Here is a 22,606-nt window from a genome sequence, read left to right as displayed (position 1 = left end):
GTGCTGAAGACTTTAGCGTATAGATCAAGGTATTGAGGACCCCTACATATGTGGAATAATTTCTGTTCGTTTTCAGTTTTAATGTTTATTTATTTGTTCATACAGAGATGGTTGTTCATACAAGTGTAGTTGTTCCTAGATTTAATACATTTTATCCCCTCAACCCAACATTTAAATTGGTTTAATTGGCGCCACTGGCTATCATACAAGGATAGTTGTTCGTACAAGGATAATTGTTCTACAAATGACCCTCTTTGTCGCAGCGTCAGCCACATTTTCTAAAGCCCCTAATAAAATTTTTATTTAGACAACCTGAAGTTAAAAATTATCTTAGAACACTTGTATTTTAAAAAAAAACCTAGCCAGTATAATATTAATATTGTCATATTTGAATAATAAATGACCCTGTCGGTCACCTGTTCGTAAGTTAAAAATCCCTTATAACGTTCAAGTACTCGTTATACAACGAGTACTTGAAGCATGAAATCAAAGGGGTTCAATTAAACCCCTTCATATGTGGAATAATTTCTGTTCGTTTTCAGTTTTAACGTTGCTCCTTTCTTTAAAGGAGTCTCATAATTTTTTAAAAATTATGAAAAATATAAAAATTATTGAAATCAAAAAATATATTGCAATTGAGGTATCGGGTTGAATTGAACCTGCCTCCTCTTGTATTCTAATTTATTATTTTCAATGCAATTAGTTTATACTTGGATTCGTCAAACGAAAAAAAATGAATTTACAAAAAAATTAGAAAGGTTATTAAAAGGACAAAAAGGAGGTAAATGGTTCATCTCCCCTTAGGTTTTATGCTGCCCCCCCCCCTCCACCCAAATATATAAAAATATGTACAGAAATTAAAAAGGCTAACAAAAAACAAAGAGGAGGTAATCCAAAACTGATGATTTATCCTGAGCCCCCTATCGGAAGAGGGGGAAAAAACATTTCGGCTGATTCCAGAGAAATCCTAATATGATAAAAACAATGGTATACACATACTTCTTATCAATGAGAATTGAGACACTGTAATTAGAATTAGAACTGAAACAATTAATTAAGTCATTGAAATAACTAATAATCTTTAATTATCACTATTTTCAACATTAAATCCAGCTATAACATGTCAACTTATGAATCGGTCTTTTTCTTAGCAAATTTTTAAGTATTACAGGTTAACCAAGACAAACCTAATTACCTTGACCTTGTTTGTCTACTATTAGACCTATAGTTTACTATACTGTGTAAGTGTTAAGCAGTGATTAAGCACTGTATACTTACTGTTTTTGGTGGAATTAAATAAATAAAGTAATAGGAAAAATAATAAAATATTATCGAAAGTAATATAAATAATATTTATAGTATTATATATATATATATGAATAAATAATATTATAATAAATTAAAATAAAAGATTTAATAAAAGAGTAGTAAAAGTAGTTTAAAAACTACTCATAAAACCCAAAAAAATTACCTCAGGCGATAGTTTGCTGAACTTCATTGATGGCTTCATCATTCCAATATTCTTAGAGTCTTTTGGCAGTTTAATCCAATTATCAGTTTTTACACTCTTTACACTAGATTTTTCATTCTCTACACTTTTCATAACTCTATCACCATCAACAATTACTGTGCCGAACTTCTATATAATGTTTCCTTCAACCAAAACTGGACTTTATCCTTTGTCCTTTTGAAGTTTGTTTTTTGGTCTTTTTCTTGAGGCCCTTTATCAGGGATTTTTTTGTCATTTAAAATATGGATTTGCTCACTAGCACTGTACACAACAGGATTTTGAACTTCTTTAGGACTACATTCAACTGAAGGAGGCTAAGGGAGCACCTGTTCAAAATGAGGTTCATTCACTTTTGTCAAAGTTTGTGACCAAGGTAAATTTTCGTCCGTTTTATTGACATTTACCTTCTAACATTTGGTAGTTTGCATTTTCACATTGTTTGGTATAACCTGCACTGGTGAGCCAACACTACTTGGAATCACAACTAGAATATATTTATGTGAAATCTACTCATGTGTTTGTGCTGGGAGCGTTGAGTCTGAGACGGATGAATGGTAGTTTGTGACATTGGACTTTTAGTGTGAAGTCCCTTCACTCAAAGTAACAGAGGCATGAGATAGTGGCGAAGACCCTGGAGACTGCATTGGGGCATAAGAGCTCACTTGTTGCATTATCTGAAAGGTCAAGTTAAACAGTTCAAAACAAAAATAAAGAAAAAAAGAAAACAAAAATTTCAAAAAAACAAAACAAAACAATTAGTTTCATTCGACGTTGCACTTTGATCTAGAATGATCTTCCTGAAGAAGTTATCTCTAAAAGTTTTTTCTGTTTGCTCTTTCAAAAGAAGGTTCATTAGTCTACTAAAACCTTGATAAAGGACTAGTGACAAATATTTAACAACACCTTGGACCGCAAAAAAAATAACAATAAAAAAAAAATTACATACTATACATACTAAAATCAACAAGAGCAAAGAGCTCATATGGCACTTATGACGAGGCAAGAAGAGCTAAGAGCCAAGAGATCATATGGTATGAGCTCTAACAAAATTCTATGAATCAATAGATTGATTTAAAAAGGAATAAGAGGCTTAATGCCGGTCAGGATTTAAAACAAAAGTTCCGAGTCACGATGTCCTTCTAAATATCAAAATTCATTAAGATCCGATCACCCACTAGTAAGTTATAAATACCTAATTTTTTCTAATTTTTCCTCTCCCTTTAGCCCCCTAGATGGTCGAATCTGGGAAAACGATTTTATCAAGTCAAATTGTGCAGCTTCCTGACACGCCTACCAATTTTCATCGTCCTAGCACGTCCAGAAGCACCAAACTCGCCAAATCACTGAACCCCTCCCCCCAACTCCTCCAAAGAGAGCGAATCCAGTACGATTCTGTCAATCACGCATCAAGGACATTTGTTTATTCTATCCACCAAGCTTCATCCCGATTCCTCCACTCCAAGTGTTTTTCCAAGATTTCCCCCTCCAACTCCCCCCAATGTCAAAGGATCTGGTCGGGATTTGAAATAAGAGCTCTGAGACATGAATCCCTTCTAAAAATCAAATTTCATTAAGATCCGATCATCTACTCGTAAGATAAAAATAACCGAATTTTCACGTGTCCCAAAAATTCCGGTTTCCCCCTCCGATTCCCCCCAATGTCACAGGATTTGGTCAGAATTTAAAATTAGAACTTTAAAGCACAAGATCCTTCTAAATATCAAATTTCATTAAGATCTGGTCACCCTTTCGTAAGTTACAAATAGCCCAATTTTCAAAATAACCTCCCCCCCCCCCCCAATTCCACCAAAGAGAGCAGATCCGGTCCGGTTATGTCAGTCACGTATCTTAGACAGGTTTCTATTCTTCCCATCCAGTTTCATCCCGATCTCACCGCTTTAAGTATTTTCTAAGATTTCCGCCCCCCCCCCAACTGCCCCCCCCCCCCAATTACGCTTGATCCGGTTGAGATTTAAAATAAGAGATCTGAGTTACGAGGTCCTTCTAAATATGAAGTTTCATGAAGATCCAATAACTCCTTCGTAAGTTAAAAATACGTAATTTATTCTTATTTTTCAGAATTATCCCCCAACTACCCCAAAGAGAGCGGATCCGTTCCGGTTATGTCAATCATGTATCTAGGACTTGTGCTTATTTTTCCCACCAAGTTTCATCCCGACCCCTCCACTCTAAGTGTTTTCCAAATTTTAGGTTTCCCCCTCCCAACTCCCCCTCACAATGTCACAAGATCCGGTAGAGATTTAAAATAAGAGCTCTGAAACATGATATCCTTCTAAATATCAAATTTCATTGAGATCCGATCACCCGTTCGTAAGTTAAAAATACCTCATTTTTTCTAATTTTTCAGAAATAACCCACCACACCCCCCCCCCCCCAACTACCTCAAAGAGAGCGGATCCGTTCCGTGTATGTCAATCATGTATCTAGGACTTGTGTTTATTTTTCCCACCAAGTTTCATCCAGATCCCTCCACTCTAAGTGTTTTCCAAGTTTTAGGTTCCCCCCTCCCAAATCCCCCCCAACGTCACCAGATCTTGTCGAGATTTAAAATAAGAGCTCTGAGACACAATATCCTTCTAAACATCAAAGTTCATTGAGATCCGATCACCCGTTCGTAAGTCAAAAATGCCTCATTTTTTCTAATTTTTCAGAATTACCCCCTCCCCCAACTACCCTAAAGAGAGCATATCCGTTCCAATTATATTAATCATGTACCTGGGACTTTTGCTTATTTTTCCCATCAAGTTTCATCCCGATCCCTCCACTCTAAGTGTTTTCCAAGATTTAAGGTTTCCCCCCCGCAGCTCCCACCAATGTCATCAGATCCGGTCGGGATTTAAAATAAGAGCTCTGAGACACAATACATTCCAAACATCAAATTTCACTAAGATCCCATCACCCGCTCATAAGTTAAAAATACTTCATTTTTTCTATTTTTTTCCAAATTAACCGGCCCCCCACTCCCCCCCCCCAGATGGTCAAATCGGAGAAACGACTATTTCTAATTTAATCTGGTCAGGTCCCTGAAACGCTTGCCAAATTTCATCGTCCTAGCTTACCTGGAAGTGCTTAAAGTAGCAAAACCGGGACCGACAGACAGACCAACTGACAGACCGACAGACTGACAGAATTTGCGATTGCTATATGTCACTTGGTTAATACCGAGTGCCATAAAAAGCACAGGAGATATTTAACACTATTAAAAGAGAAACTGTGCAAAATATTTTTACTGATATATGAGCTGGATATAGCGTATTTCAGACTAAAATCAGCCGTATTTATTCAACAATAAAAACTGAAGTTAAAGGTTTTCAAACAAAAAACAATTTCTCAGTGCTTATTTTAAAACCGTTTTATGGCTAACTTTTTAAGATTAAGAGTTTAAGTCAATAAAACAGAAACAAACAATTCATAAGTTCTTAATTATGAAGCCAAAAAAGGACAGATATTATGACTATTAATAGAAGTATTACAAAATACTTTTAACTGAAAGTTGCTAAAAAGTCATGAAATTTCTTATGCAAAAATCAGCCGTGTTTATTCTAAATTCGAAAAAAAAAATTCAATTCAATATGTACATGAAATTCAGAAAAGAATTACAACAATCTTGCAATTTTTGGGAAATACATATTTGGGGGAGAAGGGTACATGCCCACGAAAACATTTAAGAGGGCAAATAAAAGAAATGGCAAGAAATTCCGATTTGATAACTACTATTTGATGTTGTTTAATTTCATATATAATCTTTTTAATGGTTGACTTGAATATATACAGCTTTATGTGACGCAAAATACAAATTCCATAGCCATTACTAAACAAAATCTTCTTTGATATATAGTATTGTATATAAATAAACACATAAAATTACTCTAAGCGGCAGTTTTGATATTGTCTCTTTCCCCTCCTCTAACAGTAAGTTTTAAAGTCTATTGCGTCACTTGCATTTTACTGAAAACTTTTTCAATCGATGTTTTTCAAAACATCGACGATAAATAAACAAAAATCACTAGAATAATCACGATGAATGAAAAGAACTAATGAAAATAAACTGAATATTTAATATATAAGAATATTAATCCCACAAAACTCAGCAATTAAAGATTGTTTGCTTTTTTCGTTTCATTTTTTTCCAAAATTATAATTATAATTATAAGAAATGTATATAATATAATTTGTTTTCAAAACGCACGAATGAAGTAACAGGCTTTAGAACTTTTGCATTTAGAGGAGGGGGAAGGGGGCAGTAGCTAAACTCCAGCTTGAATTAAATTTGCTCATTCTAAGTTCGACTTCAATATCCAATTTAACTTTTACTCTTTATAAGATTTACTAATTCATCTATATCAGTATCTATAATATTTATGTTTGATATAATTATTTGTTTTAATTTCTGGTCATTTCAAGTTTAAATTACTATTGGCCTTTACTTAAGCTGATCTTAAGTTTAATATGGCTCTTTGCTTTTAAAAACTTTTTTTTTTCTACATTATTATCTGTTAATTTTTTGATTGCAAAAGTTTATTATTGGTCAATATAGTGAATATTTCTCAAGTTTTCATGTCTTTGGCTTAAAAATAAAAATTTTCTATTTTAATCTAGTAGGGGTAATTAGTGTATTTTTATTTATTTTAATAGCCCCATCAACGTTCCCTGAAGGGGGATGTTTAATAATTTTTAGCGTTTTTCAACAGAGAACTGAAGATTAAAGAGACTTAATCAATAAAAAAAAAAACAATTCATGCAAATAACCACTATTCACACCTATTCATAAAATAATATAATTATTCAGAATTATCAGTTGTGGTGAAAGATAAATTTGTTTCGTATAGTTTTCATTTTGAAGCCAACATGTTACATGTTTTCCTTTTAACACAAGTTAGACCATGTACAAACAGTAAATGTAAGAGCGCCATCTATTTCCAAACAAATAACTTTTTCAAGATTTGAAGCACAGAATAACAATGTGGTATCTTTCTTGCCGTTGATAGCATCGTGTCGTTTATTTGTAGCTTTCCGTTTTGGATATTTTGCAAGACAGCTTAAATCATTTGTACAACATATCCTCTTCAATTGGAGCTGTTTTGCCTTGTACGTAAAATGCTGTTAAAAATTACGCCCATATTCCATTTTAGTTATGTCTGACATCTACAATTTTTTTTATTAATAACGTGTTGGCCTGCTGTTGGTTATTCTATGGACATTGTGCAGGTTTCAAGGTTGTGGGATTAATATTTGGCGATATTTGACATAAAACGCGTTTCCATATCTCATTTGGATCTTTCTGCTCTGCATTTTCTTTAAGATTAAAATGATTCTCTTGTGATTCAATCTGCGCTAACTGATATTTTTAGGGCAAGCCAAAGCTAGTGGAATATTATGTTGGTACGCTTTCAAAATCAGACAGACATACTTTGAAAACCAAATATGGACTCTTGAAGACATATAGCTAATCATGCTGTAAGCTTTACATAAAACACTGTAAAATGGTCACTGTTGAAGATCAATGACCTTTCCTGAAAAATCAACATAAAAACATTCAAAGAAGAAAAAGAGAGGTCAAGGGGGGTTTGTTTAATGCTTAAAATCTTAAAACCTTTTTAATGGTTATGACAAGAGACATTTGTTGAAAATATATATTGTTTTCAGCAATAGTATAATCAAGGCAAGGCTTGTAGCTTTGGGGGTTGCAGGGGCTAGTAGCTCAAATCTCATTTGTGATAATTTCTCTTGTTCAAAGTTTGACAAGAATAATTTCTAATTGTTAAGGTTTCAGTTTTCAAATCTCTTCTTTTTCAACTTAGGAAATTAAAATGTAATTTGCAGCAAATTTAATGTCATATTCATCAACCCGGCCTGTGGTCCACACTTTCCGTAACAACCGCACAGGTTAGACTTTTTCCAGTTTCCACAGATAGACTGAGATTGGCGGCATAGAAAAAAAAAAAAAAAAAAAAAAAAAAAAAAAAAAAAAAAAAAAAAAAAAAAAAAAAAAAAAAAAAAAAAAAAAACGGGACAAAACCAGAGTGTTGCTCTCGCAACACAATAAACGGGTTTCCCTGATAAAAAAATGTCCAACATTAAATGTTAAGCCCTATAGGGTTCTTTAATTTTTTTTTATCAGACTAAGACGAACATAAAATAAAATAAGTAAAGATTGCACATAAAAATGAGAGATATGAAGAATGAGACAAGAAAATAAAGGATAAGAAGAGTGAGAAATATGGAACGAGATATGAGAATGAAGAATTAAAATAAGAAGAATAAATAGAGAAGAATTAGAAATGTATAATAACTTTGATTCGGACCAGCAAAAATAGTTGAAAAACTTTTCAAAGGAGTTTTCAAAAGCTCGGGTCATCCAGGTTCATGTACAGCTCCCTCAGTCCCATCGTTTAGTTGAATAGCATCGGAAGAGGTCAAAGCCAGAGTCGGAATCAGCTGTTGATTCACCTATTTATCTTCAGAGCTTGTCAAGTGTTTCTGAGATCCTTCCCCAATCCATCGATTAAAGAGAATGGTCTTCTCTCTGGACTGAGTTGTAACTGCTGGAAGTTGAGACAGTATTGGAAAACTTAAGAAATTGAAAGTAAATTAAAATTAAGAATTGAGCCAGTATTGAAAATACTAAATGATACATTGCTAAAAACTCAATATGACAATAAATCAAAGAGGCAAAAATTTATGGATGTGACCATTCAGTAATGTTATTGCATAAGCAAACATTAATAGGTTGGAAATGATGTGCTCGAAAATAGTCCACAAATCTTCGTACAAGCTGCAACAGGATTCTTGTCATGGGTTAGGTCGTCACTTACGACTGCACAGCTCAAGTGTGCAAGACTCCCATTCAGACTACTGTAGTAGATAACAAATGTAAAGATTGGCCCCTCTTAGAGTTTCTTTTACTTTCCTCAGCTCATAGTGTTGGCGATGCGTGTTATAGAGATGAAGGGAAATTGTTTTGAGCTGTTCTTTCAGGCACATAAGAACTTCTTTAGCAGAGCATTTCTTTAGCCAGGTCTTTCTCTAACATAGAACATAAGTAAATTGTACTTTCTCTTCACTCGTGACTTGTGACTCGTGACAAAACGTTACTTACACTCGACACTTCGATTGTAAGTCACATTTTTTCACCCTGTGGTAATCAATCTCTCACATGGAAACCGCTGGTCTTACTAACAGTCTCGTTGCACATTCTAGATCGTGGAGGGACGTGGAAGAGCTGGACAGGCTGGGACTCGATTCTGCTCGATAATCTGTGCTGTGGGTGAAAACATTACGTGCTCAAACGTGACTTACCCTCGCAGTAAAAACGGGTAGCTTGAGATGAGCAGTCAAAAGTTTATTTCATTAGATGGCGACTGTTGCAAGAACAACAGTTAAGCCTTGTCTAATGATAGCACTGATTTTAGATTTTTTCTGAGAGTAATTATAAGAGATATTTCTTATATTGCCGGACCGGTTCGCGAGGGTAAGTCGCGATAATTTTTCTTTTGTTATATAAAAAGCTCAATTACCACACTTTTTCTTCTATTATTTTAAAAATGAATTTCACAACCAAACGATTTTGATTCTTACCTTTCCAATGATGTACTCACATGTCCAAAATTATAACTTTTAGAATTAGACCATAAGTCTGAAATACCGTGTTTTCGCCCAGCATTTGACCAGCAGTGTTTTTTGCAATTTATGCATATTGCTAAATAATTATCCTCTACAAATAGGGACGAATTTTTTTTTTAGAAAAAACTGGATCCGATGATAACATTTAAACTTGTAATTTTGAACAGGTTATACATAGAGGGAGAGATCAATAATTTGCAATTTCAGATCCTTATTTGATGAGCAGCTAACTTTAAATTCCGTTTTCTGAGCCCCATTTTTTTAGCTATTACATACCACGTAAAATACACACAGAATAAGTTTACTTAACTAATAAAAACCCGAAAAATAAAAATTATTTTGGGGTTTCCCATAATCTTATAGCGTACGCAAAGGAACAAGCCGTTGGGAGGAATACTAGAGCAAGAGCTATCACTTATATATAGAATAGCACATCTATTATAATTAAGAATAATATATATTCAAAACTCATTAGTTTCAAGGTTTGAAGTATCGAAACACAATATAGAGTATTTCTTGTGATTGATAGCATTGTGTTGTTTACTTGTCGTTTACATTCCATTTTGGACATTTTGCTAGACAACTTAAATCTTTTGTGCAAAATAACCTCTTCTATGGGAGTTGTATTACTCTTATATGTAAAGTACTGTTATTAACAACGTCTCTAGTCTGTTTTAATTTTGTCTGACATCTACAGTTCATTATTAATATCGTTTTGGCTGGTCGTTTGTTATTCTATGGATATTGTTGTGGCATTAATAAACAAACGATATGGTACGACATAAAAAAAAACTTGATCTTGAATAAAATGGCTACCTCAAAACTTTGATCAGACTACTTTGGGAAAAAGGGGGCGTAGGACAGGGGCTAGTGCCCGCCAAGAAAGGAGATGCGGCCTCTCATAATATTCTTGGACCATTAGTTCCAAGTCCATTGACCCTATCTTCATAGAGTAAGTTGAATTAGCTTTAAGTGATTTAAGTTAAATCCTTGTCTCATACATTGCTTTTTATTTTAAGAAAAGAAAAAGTTTCCTAAAAATGATTACAATAAAAAAATCGCGACCAATCCCCACTTTTAAGCACAATACAATGTGTTGTATGACAAATTCTAACAGAAAGACATCATTAACCCATTGACAAATAGCCAACAACAAAAAAACATGATTACGACGGAAACAAGCTTTAGTACTTGGCAATAATTCCAAAGATTTTAACCGTTGGGAACATTTCCAAAAAGGTAAATTGCTTCGTCACTTTTTTCCATTCAAAACAACACTATCTGTGACAACAACAGCACATCAAGACAACAGCATATCAACAAAGGTATGATTGAAATCAACTTGTTGCTATGCACCACAATAAAAAATTTAATTCCTTAACTTATTATGAACAAATGACGCCAGGCATTAAACAATGAAAATTGCATATTCTCAGACAATAAGGCAGAGTAAAAAAAAAGAGAAGTACTTATTTGATTTCATACTTCAAGTACTCGTTGTTTAATGTAACCTGATTGTTTTCGGAGTTGAGAATGATGTACATTAGCCATTTAGAATATTTTATCATTTATCTGATTATTAATACTTTTTAATAATGGTGTTTCAAAAGAAAAAGTGTTCATCGAACTTCCAAAAACTAAACTATATTTTAGAGGACATATTGGTAAATGTTATTCCCCCTTTTCTTATTATTATCACAGTTTAAAAGTTTTTTATAACAATCTAATGTAATCAGCTAATTTTATCAATTAACCTAAGAACAAGATTAATTGTACCTTTAATCAATCTTATGGTCACCAAAGGCTTTTTCTGGCTTATTGTAAACTTTAAGTCAGTTTAGCAATTCACTTTATAGGTTTACTCAATAGATGAAAGTGTCAGCTTCTCCCTATCACCGTTCAAATTATTTGATTTCTTAAATCAATTGAAAAAATCCTATTACTAAATTGAATAATTTAATCATTCAATATATACTATTTTGACTATCTTACATATAGTGATTAAGCACTGGTCAAAGTTTAATAACTGGTCAAAGATTCTATGACTTTTAGGGGGTGTTTCCCCCTATTTTCTAAAATATGGCAAATTTTCTCAGGGTCGTAATTTTTCATGGGTAAGACTTGATGAAACTTATATATTTAAAATCAGCATTAAAATACGATTCTTTTGATGTAGCTATTGGTATCGAAATTCCATTTTTTAGAGTTTTGGTTACTATTGAGCCGGGTCGCTCCTTACTACAGTTCGTTACCACGAACTGTTTGAAATGTTCTTCCAAACTTCAGAAGCCCCTTCTAATTAAGTAACTCAGAATAGCTTCGGGCTTATCGGAGTAGTTTTCTAAAGAAAATTTTTTAAGCTACTGTGTTAAAACATTGAATAAAAACATGAATTTTTCCGAGGTTAAGGAAAAACACACACAAAAAAAAAAAAAAAAAAACAACTAATAACGACACAAATGTGCTTATATCTATTTTTGTTATGTTTTTACGAGTCAGAAAACATTTCGGGGGAGGGGAGGGGTTCAAACCCCAGAACCTAACCTAAAATTTGAAAACCTAACCCAATTTCAAGAATGTAACTCGAATTAATAATTACAAATATTCATATGCTGATACATTTTATTCTAGAAAAAAAAAGATAAAAATAAGCACCCAAAAAAGGTAAATAAGTTCTATTCACAAAAAGAATGTTCCACTGATATATATTTGAGCCTAATTGCCAGTTTTAAGCGCATTCATTTTTGGTTTCAGCCATACATTTCAACGGCTGAATTTATTTCTAATGGTTTGAATCATACTATTGCTATGCGTTGCTTCAAACGTGAAATGCATACTAGGTTTTTTACGACTGTAAGATTTTGGAAAACAAGATTTTAATTACAACCATAACTAAAATAGCGCTGTTACTGGGCCTTTTATGCAAGGCTGTTACATCCAAGAAACAGGTGGATTGGGCTGTTACAACCGTTAAACGGAATGTTTCCGAAGATCATACGTCAGCAATTCTCTTTGCATTGATTGGTGCAAATATCTAAGAGCTATGTCGTTCATTAATATAAGGAAATGAATCCGTTAAAACTTTCCAGTTGTGAAACTTACTTACTTCAAGCAACAACATAATAGATATTGACATGGATCAAAGTTTTGAATTAGAAATATCTTTTTATTGTGACTGTGCGATTTGTAAAGGCCATTACCACGACTTTAGCAATTCTTATGAGAGTAATGCAGCAAATTTAGAAACAGTGAAAAATGCAATAGACGAGGATAATTTGGAAGAAATGAGGCGAAGAATCTTGGATGAAATGGAGAGAAATTTACTCAGGGCAGGCTCATCAATTTCTGCAGTGGAAGAGAGTGACCAATATCACAAGAAACAATACAAACAAAGAACACCCTCTCCATTCCAAGGAAGGTATCGCAAACGAAGGTTGGATATGGCAGAAAAGGAAGACGAAGATCGAAAGAAGAGACACAGAAAAGATGGATCTCCCAACAGGGATAGCTCACGGTCTTCAAGAAACAGGAGAGAAGACAGCTATGAGAGAAGAAGGAAATATGAGGCTCCAAAATCTTTCTGGAGGAGACCATAGGTTTTATAACAATTTTCTGTTTTAGATGCTGATATGCTTTTACAGGATTCCAGTTTGGAAAATTCTCGTTTTCTAGATATCAAAATTACTTTTTCCTTAGGCTAGTCTTAAATTTTTCGTAAGTTAGTTTTATATTATGATTGTTTTTCTTGAAGATGATCTTTTTGCCTCGAATTTGGATATATATATATATATATATATATATATATATATATATATATATATATATATATATATATATATATATATATATATATATATATATATATATATATATATATATATATATATATACAGAGAGGGAAAAAGAACATCTTCCCCATTCTTTTTTGGCACAGAAAATGGTAATTTTAGCAAAACCGGGCGACAATGAGTGAAGGCCCCTTCATGAAACCCCTGTCGGCTGAGCAGATAATACTCGCTTCAAAGTAAGCGAGGGGGACTTGGGAGCTTGCTAAAACTACCATAATACAAGTGAATCTACCCCTTCCACAACCTTCAGTCTTTATGTTAAAATCTTAATCTTCTTTAGAAATACGTCCATTAAAAATTAAATGGCCCTTCTGTTCCATCAATCTCCTAAAAGCATTGTGACAAAAAGTAAAACAAAAAAGGAAGATTGAGCAAGAGATCAGTCCCCCTCATATATAGAATAATTTCTGCTTGTTTTAATTGTTAATACTGCTCCTTACTTTTAAGTCAAAAAACTTTTTTTTAATTTCTGACCCTTACTCAAATCTTGCCAAGAAATCCCCTTTCATTCCCCTGGGAACGTTTTCCCCTATGAAAAAAAACCCTCCCCAAAAAAATATATATTTCCCAATAACAAATAGTATAGCCTATATGAACAATGGGCAAATTACATATCTTATAGCCCTTTCCTCAGGGACTACAGGGGTCAATACCATCTCCAGAGGCATAGTTAAAGGACCTTTTAACTAACCTCCATTGGAAGTGTGGGAGGGACAGGAGACTTGAAAGAGTGCTAGAAATTATACAGCTAAAAAATATGGATTAGTTATGCACTGTTTTCATTTCAAGAGGGGGGGGGGAGGGTAAACGTAAACTGAAGAAAAAACTCATCAGAAAACAACGAGGGAAATAAGACACAGGAAACCTCAAAGATCTTGGGATATTGGGGATTGGGTGTTGAGACTGTCCAAACGCCTGGTTTCAAAGATGATGCTGGCTGTACTGATGACAAGGAATAAAAAGATAAACTTGCAGTAAGAAAAAAGTGCTGACACCTACACAAAATCTTTGTTAATCCATCTTTAGTGAACAATCTAGGCTTAAAAAATACTGAAAATTATGAAAATTTTAGGATGAAAATTTTAAAAATTATGAAAATTTTAGGATGAAAATTTTAAAAATTATGAAAAATATAAAAATTATTGAAATCAAAAAATATATTGCAATTGAGGTATCGGGTTGAATTGAACCTGCCTCCTCTTGTATTCTAATTTATTATTTTCAATGCAATTAGTTTATACTTGGATTCGTCAAACGAAAAAAAAAATGAATTTACAAAAAAATTAGAAAGGTTATTAAAAGGACAAAAAGGAGGTAAATGGTTCATCTCCCCTTAGGTTTTATGCTAGCCCCCCCCCCCTCCACCCAAACATATAAAAATATGTACAGCAATTAAAAAGGTTAACAAAAAACAAAGAGGAGGTAATCCAAAACTGATGATTTATCCTGCGCCCCCTATCGGAAGAGGGGGAAAAAACATTTCGGCTGATTCCAGAGAAATCCTATTATGATAAAACAATGGTATACACATCCTTCTTATCAATGAGAATTGAGACACTGTAATTAGAATTAGAACTGAAACAATTAATTAAGTCATTGAAATAACTAATAATCTTTAATTATTACTATTTTCAACATTAAATCCAGTTATAACATGTCAACTTATGAATGGTCTTTTTCTTAGCAAATTTTAAAGTATTACAGGTTAACCAAGACAAACCTAATTACCTTGACCTTGTTTGTTTACTATTAGACCTATAGTTTACTATACTGTGTAAGTGTTAAGCAGTGATTAAGCACTGTATACTTACTGTTTTTGGTGGAATTAAATAAATAAAGTAATAGGAAAGATAAAATATTATCGAAAGTAATATAAATAATATTCATAGTATTATATATATATATATATATATATATATATATATATATATATATATATATATATATATATATATATATATATATATATATATATATATATATATATATATATATATATATATATATATGAATAAATAATATTATAATAAATTAAAATAAAAAGTTTAATAAAAGAGTAGTAAAAGTAGTTTAAAAACTACTCATAAAACCCAAAAAAATTACCTCAGGCGATAGTTTGCTGAACTTCATTGATGGCTTCATCATTCCAATATTCTTAGAGCCTTTTGGCAGTTTAATCCAATTATCAGTTTTTACACTCTTTACACTAGATTTTTCATTCTCTACAATTTTCATAGCTCTATCACCATCAACAATTACTGTGCCGAACTTCTATATAATGTTTTCTTCAACCAAAACTGGACTTTATCCTTTGTCCTTGTGAAGTTTGTTTTTTGGTATTTTTCTTGAGGCCCTTTATCAGGGATTTTTTGTCATTTAAAATATGGATTTGCTCACTAGCACTTTACACAACAGGATTTTGAACTTCTTTAGGACCACATTCAACTGAAGGAGGCTAAGGGAGCGCCTGTTCAAAATGAGGTTCATTCACTTTTGTCAAAGTTTGTGACCAAGGTAAATGACCGTCCGTTTTATTGACATTTACCTTCTAGCATTTGGTAGTTTGCATTTTCACATTGTTTGGTATAACCTGCACTGGTGAGCCAACACTACTTGGAATCACAACTGGAAGATATTTGTGTGAAATCTACTCATGTGTTTGTGCTGGGAGCGTTGAGTCTGAGACGGATGAATGGTAGTTTGTGACATTGGACTTTGGTGTGAAGTCCCTTCACTCAAAGTAACAGAGGCATGAGATAGTGGCGAAGACCCTGGAGACTGCATTGGGGCATAAGAGCTCACTTGTTGCATTATCTGAAAGGTCAAGTTAAACAGTTCAAAACAAAAATAAAGAAAAAAAGAAACCAAAAATTTCAAAAAAACAAAACAAAACAATTAGTTTCATTCGACGTTACACTTTGATCTAGAATGATCTTCCTGAAGAAGCTATCCCTAAAAGTTTTTTCTGTGTGCTCTTTCAAAAGAAGGTTCATTAGTCTACTAACACCTTGATAAAGGACTAGTGACAAATACCTAACAACACCTTGGACCACAAACTAAAAAATATTAATAATAACAATAAAAAATTATATACTATACATACTAAAATCAAAAAGCACAGGTGATATTTTACACTATTAAAAGATAAACTGTGCAAAATATTTTTGCTGATATATGAGCTGGATATAGCTTATTTCAGACTAAAATCAGCCGTAATTTATTCAACAATAAAAACTAAAGTTAAAAGCTTTAAAACAAAAAACAATTTCTCAATGCTTATTTTAAACACGTTTTATGGCTAACTTTTTAAGGTTAATAGTTTGAGTCAATAAAACAGAAACAAACAATTTATAAGTTCTTAATTATGAAGCCAAAAAAGGACAGATATTATGACTATTAATAGAAGTATTACAAAATACTTTTTACTGAAAGTTGCTGAAAAGGTATAAAATTTTTTATGCAAAAATCAGCCGCAAGCAATTTTCAGATTAAATTTCTCTAAACGTGTTGCTTAGTGAATGCAGTTCACGCCTATAAGTCTTGATGACTCATCCTCTTTGTCTCGTCTCTGGAAGGGATTATGTTGGCAAGAGGGGAGTTGGGGTTTCAATTTCCTAAATTTTGTGCGGGGGGGGGGGGGGGGTTCTATGCAATTTTGTGGTGCCTCAGGATATTGATGAAGCTTCTGTAAAGCAATCTTTCTTCTTAAAGCCTCTTTTAACAAATTTAAAATGTTTGCCAAGAAAATTCTGTCTTTTCTGTGAAAAACCAGTTTGTCATCTTCTATACTCTTTAAACAGAGGAAGAAAATACTGAATTTAAGCAGCATTAGATTAGTATGAGACCTTTAATATAAAACAAAATATGTTACTGATGGTTTTGACACAGCTCGGCAAATTTTCTAAAATGGACAGAAAATAACATGCTACAAATTATGCTACAGAAAATGCTACAGAAAATGCTACAAATTATCCACATCCTTCTCTAACTTCATTATATTTTTTGTAGATATTGCCATATATTGATTGATCTGCATGTCTAAAGGGGGTGATTTCGAAGAAGCCCCTGTAGTCTAATAAAACATAAACAGCCAAAGATGTCATAACTGAATAAAGCAAATCAACATTTTCAACAATTCACAAAAAATAAAAAAAAAGGAATCCAGCATTGAAGGAAAAACTACAGTAGAGTAAATAAACGATTAATAGTCCAATTTCAAGTTATTTTAGAACACAGGTTACAGTATGCCATGGTTTCTTAAATCAAATTCTTTGAAAGTTTGCTAAATTGAAATGTTACTAATTATTGAGCTTTCCAAGGCTCAATAACTTGCAGTAGCAACAAAAAAGAATATTTGCAAAGATGTTATACACACCCCTAGGATGGTAGATCTTTCTCCACTGTTCAATGAGAAAATCATTTCCCACCCGTCAAATTTTTTAATCCCCTCCCAGATTTAATACATTTTGTCCTCTTAACCCAAAATTAAACTGGTTGAATTAGTGCCATTGGCTGTCATACAAGGATAGTTGATCATAGAAGAATGGTTGTTCATACAGAGATGGTTGTTCATACAAGTGTAGTTGTTCCTAGATTTAATACATTTTATCCCCTCAACCCAACATTTAAATTGGTTTAATTGGCGCCACTGGCTATCATACAAGGATAGTTGTTCATACAAGGATAATTGTTCTACAAATGACCCTCTTTGTCGCAGCGTCAGCCACATTTTCTAAAGCCCCTAATAAAATTTTTATTTAGACAACCTGAAGTTAAAAATTATCTTAGAACACTTGTATTTAAAAAAAAACCCAGCCAGTATAATATTAATATTGTCATATTTGAATAATAAATGACCCTGTCGGTCACCTGTTCGTAAGTTAAAAATACCTCATTTTTTCTAATTTTTCCGATTTATCCGTCCCCCCACTCACCCCCCTCCAGAAGGCAGAATCGGGGAAACGACAATTTATAATTTAATCTGGCCTAGTTCCTAATACGCTTGCAAAGTTTCATCGTCCTAGATTACCTGGAAGTGCTAAACTAGCAAAACCGGGACAGAAAGACAGACAGACCGACCGACAGAATTTGCTATCGCTACATGTCACTTGGTAGATACCAAGTGCCATGAAAATGGTTTCTCATGTTTTAATGGATGTATCATCTGCTACAAACTAGTAATAAACAAACTTTTACATCCCATAACGAATACTATGCGTAAACTATAGGCAAATTTTAAAGCTTATACCCTTTTCCCGGCTGTTGGGAATTGAAGTTATACCCAAAGACATAGTTATTGAACTTTTCAACTATGCTAAACAAAATGGCCATCTAAGAATTTTGACAATGAGCCCTCTCCCTACATTATAGGACCATTGTGTCCTAGTTCATTTATCCTATCTACATAAAATAAATTGTATTATTTCTAAGTCATTTAAATTAAATAATCTTTTCAAATGTTTTATTTTATTTTGAAAAAAAATTACCATAAAAATAATTATAATAAAAAAAAAAAATCAGGAATAAACCCCTCTTTAAAGTACAAGACCAATAATGTGTTTTGTATGCAAAACAAATTTGAATACAAGGAAATAATAAACTCATTGACAAACAAAAACACGTAATTACGATGAAAACGTGTTGCTATTTTTTTTTCAAAAAACGCAAACATTTATGCTATGTTTTTTGGTAAAAGCATCATTCTTGATAATCTTTTCGTTCGGAAATTTAATCGAATTTTATCTCAAAGATGAGAGATGGGCTGGCAAAAACTATATTGATAAATCTGTTTTTTTTTATCATATGAGAATCAATTATATAATATTGATTGATTAGTGCTAGACAAGTACTTGGGATTTTGAAGATATTAAACAACAGATATTAGTCTAATTAGGATTAGAAAACTTCTAAGCGCAAGAACCGCCATGTGAAAAAGTACTGCGTGGTAACTATATTGGTAATTACTGGTAATATTGGCAATATTAAACATGGTATTATTTTTAATATTCTTGGTAATTAAAAATTACTGCATGGTACATTAAGCAATGTAATTGAGATTTATGGATGGATTTATTTATGGATGGATTTATTTATTTATGGATGGATTATTTATGGAATTAGAAATGTATAATAACTTTGATTCGGACCAGCAAAAATAGTTGAAAAACTTTTCAAAGGAGTTTTCAAAAGCTCGGGTCTTCCAGGTTCATGCACAGCTCCCTCAGTCCCATCGTTTAGTTGAATAGCATCGGAAGAGGTCAAAGCCAGAGTCTGAATCAGCTGTTGATTCACCTATTCATCTTCAGAGCTTGTCAAGTGTTTCTGAGATCCTTCCCCAATCCATCGATTAGAGAGAATGGTCTTCTCTCTGGACTGAGTTGTAACTGCTGGAAGTTGAGACAGCATTGGAAAAATTAAGAAATTGAAAGTAAATTAAAATAAGAATTGAGTCAGTATTGAAAATACTAAATGATACATTGCTAAAAACTCAATATGACAATAAATCAAAGAGGCAAAAATTTATGGATGTGACCATTCGACAGATTTTCGATAAAATAATCTCATTTATATATACTCTGGTATACTCTGGTTTTTCAGGAGAGGAAAGAAAGTTAGGAAAAAATAGAGGAATTATAAATATATATATATATATATATATATATATATATATATATATATATATATATATATATATATATATATATATATATATATACTAGCTGTTGGGGTGGCGCTTCGCGCCACCCCAACACCTAGTTGGTGGGGGCGCTTCGCGCCCCCCCAAGCCCCCCCGCGCGCGTAAGTCGTTACGCGCCATAATAGTTACGCGCCATTGTAGTTGTGTCCCTATGTCCCACCTGTGAATATAGACAGATATATATATATATATATATATATATATATATATATATATATATATATATATATATATATATATATATATATATATATATATATAAATATATATATATATATATGGTTTTAACTACGTAAAACTTGCGAATATACAACATTCTTTGCTGTCCCATTGTCTTTGCATATAAATAGATTGTCAGGTTTACCGACTCTTGAACATGCAACATATAATGGTCCATGGGAAAACAATCTGTATTCAGATCTATACCTCATGATTCTAATGATTGCCCTTGAGCTTTGTTGATGGTGATTGCTAATCGACCATTCCCTGTCCCGGTGTCCCGGTCGTCATTTATATCCCCCTGTTTCCCCCGGTGTCCCCGTTGTAGTTGTGTCCCTGTGTCCCGGTCGTCATTTATATTCCCTGTGTCCCGGTCGTCATTTGTATCCCGGTGTCCCGGTCTGTATATACATTCGTTTTTTAGTTTTGTTTTTCTCCTTTATTTTTTTCCTTTTTTTTCGTTTTTAGTTTATTTAGATTTTTAGATTTTTTAGTTTTTTTATTAGTTTTTAGTTTTTTTTTCTTTTTAGTTTTTTTGTAGTTATTACCTTCTTTTTAGTTTTGTTAGTTTTTTTTTTACTTATGTCCTGGTCGTCATTTATACTCCCTGTGTCCCGGTGCTTTGTTGATTGCTAATCGAACATTCCTTTTGTCCTGGTCGCTTTCTCTTTGAGTGTCGTCATTTATTTTTTTCTTTTTTAGTTCTTTTAGTTTTTACCTTTTTTAGTTTTTTTTAGTTTTTTAGATGAAAATTTTTTTTAGTTTTTCCTTTTTTTCTTTTTAGTTTTTTATTGGTTTTTACCTTTATTTTAGCTTATTTTTCAGTTTTTTCCTTTTTTTTAGTTTTTTTTTTTTTTTTTTTTTTTTAGTTTTTTACCTTTTTTTAGTTTTTTTAGTTTTTTAGCTTTTTTACTTTTTTATTAGTTTTTAGTTTTTTTTTGTAGTTTTTGCCTTTTTTAGTTTTTTCAGTTTTTTTTTAGTTTTTTATTGGTTTTTACCTTTATTTTAGCTTATTTTTCAGTTTTTTCCTTTTTTTAGTTTTTTTTAGTTTTTAGTTTTTTTAGTTTTTTACCTTTTTTTAGTTTTTTTAGTTTTTTTAGTTTTTTAGCTTTTTTATTTTTTTTTATTAGTTTTTAGTTTTTTTTTGTAGTTTTTGCCTTTTTTTAGTTTTTTTAGTTTTATAGCTTTTTTATTAGTTTTTAGTTTTTTTTGTAGTTTTTGCCTTTTTTTAGTTTTTTTCCTTTTAGTTTTTTTGTAGTTTTTACCTTCTTTTTAGTTTTGTTAGTTTTTTTTTTTACTTATGTCCTGGTCGTCATTTATACTCCCTGTGTCCCGGTGCTTTGTTGATTGCTAATCGAACATTCCTTTTGTCCTGGTCGCTTTCTCTTTGAGTGTCGTCATTTATTTTTTTTCTTTTTTAGTTCTTTTAGTTTTTACCTTTTTTAGTTTTTTTTAGTTTTTTAGATGAAATTTTTTTTTAGTTTTTTCCTTTTTTTCTTTTTAGTTTTTTATTGGTTTTTACCTTTATTTTAGCTTATTTTTCAGTTTTTTCCTTTTTTTTATTTTTTTTTTATTTTTTATTTATTTTAGTTTTTTACCTTTTTTTAGTTTTTTTAGTTTTTTTAGTTTTTTTAGTTTTTTAGCTTTTTTACTTTTTTTATTAGTTTTTAGTTTTTTTTTGTAGTTTTTGCCTTTTTTTAGTTTTTTCAGTTTTTTTTTTAGTTTTTTATTGGTTTTTACCTTTATTTTAGCTTATTTTTCAGTTTTTTCCTTTTTTTTAGTTTTTTTTAGTTTTTAGTTTTTTTAGTTTTTTACCTTTTTTTAGTTTTTTTAGTTTTTTAGCTTTTTTATTTTTTTTTTAGTTTTTAGTTTTTTTTGTAGTTTTTGCCTTTTTTTAGTTTTTTTAGTTTTTTAGCTTTTTTATTAGTTTTTAGTTTTTTTTGTAGTTTTTGCCTTTTTTTAGTTTTTTTAGTTTTTTAGCTTTTTTATTTTTTTTATTAGTTTTTAGTTTTTTTTGTAGTTTTTGCCTTTTTTTAGTTTTTTCAGTTTTGACGTCACCTGATCCCGTTTTTTCAGGTGACGTCACCTGATCCATCCACAGACAGACAGACAACTTATTTTTATATATATAGATAGATATATATATATATATATATATATATATATATATATATATATATATATATATATATATATATATATATATATATATATATATATATATATATATAATTTAATGTTCATGTTGTTTCATTCCATATATTATATTTTCAATGGTTGGCTTGAATATTTACAGCTTTATGTGATGCAAAATACAAATTCCATAGCCATTGCTAAACAAAATCTTATTTTACATATAGGGTTGGATATAAATAAACACACATTGACAGTCAAATATTTCACAAACGTCATTTTATATAATATTTTATATTTAAAATGCTAGTATCGTTATATATTAGTAATGTTATTGCATAAGCAAACATTAATAGGTTGGAAATAATGTGCACGAAAATAGTCCACAAATCTTCGTACAAGCTGCAACAGCATTCTTGTCATGGGTTAGGTCGTCACTTACGACTGCACAGCTCAAGTGTGCAAGACTCCCATTCAGACTATTTTCTGAGAGTAATTATAAGAGATATTTCTTATATTTCCGGACCGGTTCGCGAGGGTAAGTCGCGATAATTT

The 22,606-nt window shown here is 31.8% G+C and overlaps 1 long non-coding RNA gene across 3 annotated transcripts in view; it reads right to left on the bottom strand.

Moving 5' to 3' along the window:
- Positions 1 to 22,606, bottom strand: part of LOC136041030 (uncharacterized) — a 173,929-nt gene that overhangs the window by 133,948 nt on the left and 17,375 nt on the right. For 2 of the 3 annotated variants that reach the window (XR_010620946.1, XR_010620948.1), the window contains 3 exons: positions 15,106 to 15,816; positions 7,837 to 8,076; positions 1,472 to 2,184 (listed from right to left, as the gene is read on the bottom strand). This is a non-coding gene — a long non-coding RNA (uncharacterized LOC136041030). The remainder of the gene's footprint in view (positions 1 to 1,471; positions 2,185 to 7,836; positions 8,077 to 15,105; positions 15,817 to 22,606) is intronic. The other variant, XR_010620947.1, reaches the window with a different exon arrangement.

This window comes from Artemia franciscana, chromosome 21 (assembly GCF_032884065.1).
Source record: "Artemia franciscana chromosome 21, ASM3288406v1, whole genome shotgun sequence".
Classification (NCBI taxonomy): Eukaryota; Metazoa; Arthropoda; class Branchiopoda; order Anostraca; family Artemiidae; genus Artemia; species Artemia franciscana.
Note: the sequence above shows the minus strand (reverse complement) of the source record. Positions and strands in the feature narration are given on the sequence as shown.